Here is an 8,990-nt window from a genome sequence, read left to right as displayed (position 1 = left end):
TTCTCTCCCAGAGGAGTACCTCCCAGGAGACAGTGATGCCTGGGTGAGAGGGTGCTGCCTGCCTAGGACCTGGGGCTGCACCCAATTCCCCAGAGCCCAGGGCTGAGCACAGAGTGGCCAGTGGCCAAGTAGCCCTCCCCTTGTGCTTAGGGAGAGAGAGCTTGGGGGCCTTGTTATCTCAGGGCAAATGGAAGCAGCCATCCTGGGGGGTCTCTGCTAGGTCAGAAGCAGGAAGGGTTTTCTGTGGGAGGAGGGGAGGAGCTCATAGACCACAGAAATCCCCAAATCAAGTAGCATAAATAAGGTGGCCACACACCCAGACCCTGATCTCCCAATAAAGTGCTGGTACTCAGTCTTCTAGAGTACCCTCCTACCTCTACCCTCAAAGGACAGGGGCAGCCTGCCTGTTGTTCTGGTCCAGATCCTCCTTGACCCTGGCCACGTTGCTGCATTGAGCAAGTGGGTAGGGAGGATGACATTGGTGTCCCCATAAAGCTGTGTGGCCTTAGATAAGTCATGTAACTTCTCTGAACCTCTTCTATCACATGGGGTATTCACACAGACCTCACAAGGGGCTTTGAGGCCTGAGTTTGAGAAGGTATGCAAGTGGCTTGGTCCGGTGTCTGGCACATCGCAGGTGCTCAGCAGTGCATCTCCGGTGAGGGTCTGATGCAGACTGGGGTTGGTCACCAGGCACTTGACCTTTGCCCGAGCACCGGGAGACGGAGGACAGGTGGAGTGTGGCTCCTGGAAGGTTTCTCGTCTAACTGTTCCCCTGCCTCAGGGCGAGAGGGAGCAATTGGCCCACAGAAGGTCAGTGACATGCCTTGGCTCATGCAGGCAGCCAGGGTCAAGTCTCTGTAACGTTCTGGGCCTCAGAACAGTGGCCCTTTTCCTCTCGATACCTTGAGGAAATTGGCTGGGAAGGGGACTGGGTGAGAAGAGCCAGAGGCTTCTTCTTTCCATTTCCCCTTTGGGATCATGGGTCTCAGGATCCAGAGCCAGGGGTGAGTGAATATCTGTGGTCAGGGCACGAACTGCCCACCCACACGGTGGTGCTCTCCTGCCCTTGGCTGTGAGAGGAGGGGCCGGATTCGTCCTCATGCGCACCAGGACTGGGGGAGGCACCGAGGGATGAGGGGCAGGGAATGGGAACCACCCGGGTGCTCATGTGCACGGTGCTGTCACATTCTCTGGATACTCGGGGACAGGCACACCTTTCCCTACTCCCCGAAGTGTAGCATGAGGGCCCATGACACACAGACGTGTGCACACACCCAGCTTCCACTGGGTAGGAAAGCCCTGTAGAGCAGGGACCCGGCGCTGGGAGCTGCAGGCCTGACCCGAATGGGACAGAGGTGGACAGAGACAGCCTCCCACTTGTGCTCTGGTCCAGCCACACTGCCGGCACCAGCCCTACTCCTGAGCATGTAAAATGGGGATGTTGCTCCTTTCTTGATGAGAGTTTAGCAGGTCAGATGAGGTCCTGTGTGGGGGTGAGGACTGGGGGAGCATCCTAAATAATCTTAAAGGCCTTTCATCAGACACTGGGTGGGGCCTCCCGACTGCCTCCGGCCTTCCCCTCTAGGTCTCTGGCTGTCCATCTGTTCAATGGGGAGATTGGGCTTAAGGATCCAGAAGGCTGCTTCTTGTTCTTCTTAAAAGTCACCTGTCGGCAGCCCTGGTGGCGCAGTGGTTTAGCGCTGCCTTCAGCCCAGGGCATGATCCTGCGGTCGCTGCATGGAGCCTGCTTCTCCCTCTGCCTGTGTCTCTGTCTCTGTCTCCCTCTCTCTCTGTGTCTCTCATGAATGAATAAATAAAGTCTTAAAAAAAAAAAGTCATCTGTCACCCCCCCAGTTGGGAAGGAGGCGCCCAGCAGGGTTGAGGAGGAGAGTCCACAAAATATCAGGGGGTTGGCCGGGCCCCCAGAAGTGAGATTGCGGGGTCCCCCTGCAAGCCCGCAATGTCCAGCAGAGCCATCTGGAACAGTCTGGAGCAGGGCCAGGCCTGCCGTGCTGGAGATGAAAAACCGCCCCAGGGACATGGCTGAGGGGCAAGGGGGCGGGGAGGGGGTCTGTCACCCGCCGGGCAGGCGGGATGAGCCGAGTCTAAATAAATCACTAACACACTGGGTGGAGAATTCCTTGAACAGGCGCCCTGGATTATGGACAAGAGAAGGGGAGGGGATGGGGGAGACGCTCAGGGGAGCCCTCCCTGTGATCTCCCTCTCTCAGGCACCCGGGCCCTTCCCCTCCCACGGCGGGGCGGGGGGTGGTGACTATCTGAGGACCGACTGCCTCTGGGGGGGGTGGCCTTGGTTGAGGGGCTCTCGATCCACATCGTGAGAAACTCGAAAAGCCCCGAGCCCCTCCGAGGGGAGAGAGGTGTTGAAAGCCGCATCCTGCTTGGAGCGCTGCGCCAAGGCCAGAGATAATATCATGTGCCGGAGAGCAGCGGGGCTGGGCCTCCCCAGCCTCACCTCCCCCCCACCGCACCCCTGCCCGGCCAAGCCTGTGCTCTTGGGCAGGGGCCGTGTTGCTCTCAGCCCGGGGGGTGGCCTGGCCCCGTCCCACTGGACTGGTGCCAAGCTTGAGAAACCCGAACTGGCGCGGGGCAGGGTCAGGGATCAGCCTGGGGGCGGGGAGGAACAGTCGGGTGCTGAGGTCTGGAACTGGCCCGAGTATCCTAAGGTTCCCTCCGGCTCTGGAGAGGGGAGCTGGGAACTCGGGTCACCTCTGAGGGGGTCCAAGCGCTTTCAGGGCCTGTCCTGGGCAGGGGCACGAGGCTGGCTCTGAGGGCAGCTGTCCAGGCTCTCCCTGCGGCTCCGGGGACAGGGGCTGGTGGCTGCTGAATGGGCAGATGGATGGATGGGTGAGGGACTGAAAAAGAAGCAGCCAGGATCTAGAAATCCTACAATCCGAGCATGACTGGAGAGCAGGCCCAGAGAAGTGTTTCTACTTCCCCGCTCAGAAGATACTTCGTGAGTCTCGTGCTTCACAGTTTACAAAGGGCCTTTGCATTCACTCCCTTGGCCCTGGGAGGAAGGACCCGAAGGCCGGATTCTCCCGGTGGGTGAGGAAACTGGGAAAGGGAGGATCCCTGGGTGGCTCGTGGTTTGGCACCTGTCTTCAGCGCAGAGGATGATCCTGGAGACCCGGGATCAAGTCCCACGTCAGGCTCCCTGCATGGAGCCTGCTTCTCCCTCTGCCTATGTCTCTGCCTCTCTCTCTCTGTATCTCTCATGAATAAATAAATAAAATCTCTAAAAAAAAAAAAAGGAAACTAGGAAACAGCCAGCTTGGCACCAGGAGGTCCCCACCAAGGCTTCCATGTCCTCCCAGGAGCCCGGAACTGCTAACAGGGAGGAAATGTCAACCTACCTAGGAGATGAAATGGCCAGGTCCAGGGAGGGTCACCACCGGGGACCAGAGGCCCAGCCAGGACCGGGATTCACACATTCAGCTCCCAGCCTGGCCCTGTGCAGGCCTGAGACCGCTGCATGCCTCTGTGGGAGACGGATGCAGCCGCTTCCCCGAGCGTAGGGCCGCTGCCCAGTCAGTGTCCTCGGGAGCGTGGGCCATGGAGGCCAGGCCCCAGGTCTCCCTCCTGCTTAAACACCTTCCTTGCCGAGGCTCCGTGACCCGCTGCTGCCCCTCACACCCGGGCCCCTGCCACCCTCTGTGATGTGCCTGCCCTCTGCCCCCTGCGCTGCCGGAGCCCCGACCCTGTGCCAGGCAGTACACGGAGGACTTTCCTACAAATCGGGGACGTCTGCGCCCTGGAGCCTGAGCTACTCCAGCCTGCAGTCCCCGCCTCCCTGCAGCACACATCTGTTCTGGAGCCTGAAAAGTCTCCTTGAAGAATGGCTCTGCTAGTTCATTTCCTCTCATCAACAGCCCAAATTACACCCTCAAAAGTTCCCTGCCAGATCCAAGGCCCCTGCCGGGCCCTGTGAGGGAGAGAGAGAGGCTGGGCTTTGGCTTTGAGGTGGGTGGACTCTGCCCCTTACCACTTGGGTTACCCTCACCCCACCCACCGCCCTTCTCTGAGCCCTGGTTTCTTCATCTGTTAAATGGGACCATGGCTCAGGTCAGAGGATGTGCAGCGCGGCAAGACTTGAAGGAAAGGAGAGATGTGCAAATTATAGAACGCTGTTCAGAGTACAAATGAAATATGAGGGAGAAACCGAGGTGACATCCCAGGCTCCCACAGAGGTGGTCCCAGGAACGGACCACCTCAGTGTGGGAGGGCCGGACTGTGGGGGCATCTGATTCCACTGCAGGGACCCCGACAAGCAAGCAACTTCTCAGGAAGGGCTGCCCTCTGAGCTGGTCAGAGGGCTCCTTCTCGGAGAGCGGGGGTAGGTCCTCCCCTGTGAGCTCTTCAGCAGCTCAGGGAAAGGGGAAGACTTGCCTAGAGTCACATGGCCTCGGAGGGGGCCAGGGACAAGCCAGGTCAGGGCATCACCAGCTGGGGCAGCTTCCTGGCTCTCAGGGGACCCTGTGAGCACTCACAACCCCGTTAGGCCTAGGAGCCAAGCCCCTCACCCTCAGGCCCCTCACACCTCAGACTCCAGGCATGAGTAGCCTGTCCAGGCCCAGCAGGAGGACAAGCAGGGCACCCACGTGGGCCCCACAGCAGAGGGACCAAGGGGCAGCCAGTGCTGGAAATCAGGGGTTTTGTGAGGCTTTGGTACAAGTGACATTTACTCCTCAGAAGAGGCTGTGAAGCGAATAAATAAAGTCAACATGACTGCTTAACCTACTGAGGAGGTTCGGGGCCCACTCAGGGTCAAGGGCAAGTCAGTTCAGTGCCCTCTGCCGGCCGGGGGGCAGTGAGGCCTGACCGTCCGTCTGCACCTTCACGATAGTGGTTCCTTAGTGCCTCACGGGAGCGCTGAGATGAAACAAGTATTTCCTGATTTGTAGGTGAGGACGTTGAAAGTCAGAGAGGCTAAGTCGCTTGCCAGCAAAGGACAGGACAGGCATTTGGACTCAGGTCTGTGGATTTCAGGGCAAGGGTCCTTTCCACTCCTCCCCGGCCACCCCCACCTCTCCCCCACCCCACCGCACCCCCACCCCTACCCTGTGGTCCAGAAAGGAATCTGCCAGGACAGAAGGGAGCTCTGTCCTGGAACCCCCACTGGCCTCGGCAGGGCCACGTGGGTCACCTCCCCCGATGCCTGTCATCCCTGCTGGACTCAGAGTTCACCCGTCAGCTCCCTATGTCTGCTGTACCCCCAAAGTCCACCTCTCACAGCTCCTCGGGGAACAAGGGGACCTAATAAAGCCTCCAGTGACCACTGTGGACTTGAACACACAGTTTTTCCCTGAGGGCACTGGGGAGCCACAGAAGGTGACGAGCAGGGGAACACAGGGAAGGATTAAGCTGACGAGGGTTTCCTGAGAGGCTGGCGAAGCTCCAGCTTCAGGTCCCCCACTCAGCTGGGTTCCTTTCGAGGCTGGAGGCGATGCTCAGAGGGTGGAGCCTAGCAATGTGCTCCTATGATTATACGGTTTTATGAAATTGGCAGAAACATACTATTTTAACTCCAATTGGTTAAGATCTCTGTCTCTTCCCACTTTGACTTTTGCTGTGTTTCTCTGGAGCAGCTAGATATTTCTGGAATCTGACTAAGGGCAAGTTGAGTGGAATTTGAGTTTCATGGGGTTTATGAGGACACATATACACGTGTGTGGCTGCAGTCCCTTGCATGTCTAGCTCCATCGGTGCCGGCCAGCCTGGTGTGGACTGGCTTCGAGGAGTGCTCTCCCTGCCCCCTGCACAGGCTCGCCCGGCATCGTGACCCCGCGGTACAGGGTCACACGTCATATCGTGGCATGTCCTGTAGACCCTGGTGCTGGCAGCATGTGGGCAGTGGTGGAGAAGTGATATTTGAAACGGGCAGAGCCAGACGACAGTCTGGGAAAGTCTGCTGATCATCTATCTGATTGTGGAGGATCGGAGGATCGCAAGCGGAGGACTTGTTCTCATTTACGCATGCTCAAAATAAAAGTCTGCTCCTGTCCAGGGTGTACTCGATAACGCGGCAGGCTTAACTGCACCGTTCGTGTTTTCTTTTCCCCGTGACAATCACACAGAATAAACTTTGTCAGAAGTCCTGGGTCTTTGGCAAACCTGCAGCATTAGTACAAACAGCAAATACATCTGCATGTTTGTGGGTCCCAACTGCTGGGACCGACTCCTCTCACCCTGGAGCCGTCTGGCGGGCCCAGCCCGAGGCAGGCGGAACCTGGCGCTCAGCAGCGGCCTCCACACTGTCCAGCTTCAGGCTGTCGGAGCCTGGGGGGGGGTGGTGGCCCGGCCGGCCCCGAGGCCTTGCTCACACGCCCCAGCGGCCCCCTCCGGCTGGAGGCTGTGACCAGGCCACCGCCCAGGGCCTGTCCTCCTGGAGCCTCGGGCTGCCCCGCAGCTTCCCAGTCCCAAAGCCTCCTCCTCCCCCGCCCGCCCCGCGCCGGGTGCACTGCAGCAGGTCACCCCGGCTGGCCAGGGCCAGGAGGAGGGGCCCTGAGGAGGCCCGATGAGGCCAGGAGTGCAGCCCGCTGGGAAATGCATGGGGCAGGCCCGTGCCCCGGGGTCAGACGCGCCGCCGTCCTCCTGGCGCGGCCTCTCCGGCTGTCCCCGACCCTTCCCACCCCGCCCCGGAAGTTCCTTGCACACTGGCCGGTCACACCTGGAGAAACCTTGAGCAGAGGGAGCATCAGGGAGCTCAGACCTGACTTCGCAGCAACACTCTCAGCCGCTGGCCACACTCCCTCCCGCGGCCACACCCCTTTCCCTGAGCCCCCTTCCTCCTGGACTCCCTGCTTCCCTCCCGCCTTTCTGGCCCTTTCCTCTTAGTCCCCCATACGGGCTCCTTTCCTCCTCCTTCTCCCACCTCTAAAGGAACCCCAGAGCCCAGTCTGAACCCAGTCCCCCCCACCCTGTAGTCTGACTAGCCGGGGCCTCTCCTCTGCACACGCAGCACCTGCCAACCTCCACCCTGGGGACTCCATCTCCTGGCCCCTCAAACCCACCATCTGAGTCTGCACCCGCATTCCTCGGGATCAGCCGGCCCATCCCCTTCCATTCCCGCCTCAGCTACCCTTCGGTCCTTCCACCTTCAGCATCCACTGTTTTGTTTTGTTTTTGTTTTTTTTTTAATTCAAATTAGAAGGGCAGCCCGGGTGGCTCAGCAGTTTAGCACCGCCTTCAGCCCAGGGCCTGATCCTGGAGACCTGGGATCGAGTCCCACGTCGGGCTCCCTGCGTGGAGCCTGCTTCTCCCCCTGCCTGTGTCTCTGCCTCTCTCTGTGTGTCTCTCATGAATAAATAAATAAAATCTTTTTAAAAAATTCAAGTTAGTTAACATATACTGTATTATTAGTTTCGGGAGTAGAATTTAGTGATTCATCAGTTGCCTATAATATCTAGTGCTCATTCCATCACCCAGTTACCCTATCCCACCGCCAGCAACCCTCCCCACCTACCCCCTCCAGCAACCCTCAGTTTGTTTCCTATGATTAAGAGTCTTTTATGGTTTGTTTCCCTCTCTGATTTCATCTTGTTTTATTTTTCCTTCCCATCCCCTATGTTCATCTGTTGTGTTTCTTAAACTCCACATATGAGTGAGATCATATGGAAATTGTCTTACTCTGGTTGACTTATTTCACTTAGCATAATACCCTCTAGCTCCATGTTGTTGCAAATGACAAGATTTCATTCTTTTTGATGGCTGAGTAGTATTCTATTGTATAGAATTGTATACAATATTGTACAATATATATATCGTATACAATAGAATACTACTTTTCAATAGACTACACACACACACACACACACACACACACGTATATGCATTCATCTGTCGATGGAGATCTGGGCTCTTTCCACAGTTTGGCTATTGTGGACATTGCTGCTATGAACATTGAGGTGCAGGTGCCCCTTCGGATCACTATGTTTGTATTTTTTGGGTAAATACATAGTAGTGCAATTGTTGGATTGGGAGGGTAGCTCTATTTTTAACTTTTTGACAAACTTCCATATTGTTTCCAGAGTGGCTGCACCAGCTTGCATTCCCAGCAACAGTGTATGAGGGCTCCCCTTGCTCCACATCCTCACCAGCATCTGTTGTTTCCCAACTTGTTCATTTTAGACATTCTCACTGGTGTGAGGTGGTATCTCATTGTGGTTTTGATTTGTATTTCCTTGATGCTGGGTAATGCTAAGCATGTTTTTCATGTGTCTATTGGCCATGTGTATGTCTTCTTTGGAGAAATATCTGTTCATGTCTTCTGCCCATTTGTTGACTGATTTTTTTTTGTTTTTCGGGTGTTGAGTCTAATAAGTTCTTTATAGATTTTGGATACCCTTTATCTGATATGTCATTTGAAATATCTTTTCCCATTCTATTGGTTGCCTTTTAGTTTTGCTGATTGTTTCCTTTGCTGTGTAAAACTTTTTATCCTGATGAAATCCCAATAGTTCATTTTTGCTTGTTTCCCTTGCCTCTGGAAATGTGTCTAGCAAGAAGTTGCTGCAACTGAGGTCAAAGAGGTTGCTGCCTGTGTTCTCTAAGATTTTTGATGGATTCCTGTCTCACATTTAGGTCTCTCATCCATTTTGAGTCTATTTTTGTGTATGGTGTGAGAAAATGGTCCAGTTTCATTCTTCTGCATGTGGCTGTCCAATTTCCCCAACACCATTTATTCAGAAGACTGTGTTTTTTCCAGGGGATTTTCTTTTCTGCTTTGTCAAAGATTAGTTGACCATAGAGTTGAGAGTCCATTTCTGGGTTCTCTATTCTGTTCCACTGATCTATGTGTCTGTTTTTGTGCCACTACCATACTGTCTTGATGATTACAACTTTGTAATAGAGCTTGAAGTCTGGAATTGTGATGCCACCAGTTTTGCTTTTCTTTTTCAACATTACTTCGGCCATTCAAAGTCTTTTTCTTGTTCCACAAAAATTTTAGGATTGTGTGTTCCAGC

Source organism: Vulpes lagopus, chromosome 15 (assembly GCF_018345385.1).
Source record: "Vulpes lagopus strain Blue_001 chromosome 15, ASM1834538v1, whole genome shotgun sequence".
Lineage (NCBI taxonomy): Eukaryota > Metazoa > Chordata > Mammalia > Carnivora > Canidae > Vulpes > Vulpes lagopus.
This window is presented reverse-complemented; position numbering follows the sequence as displayed.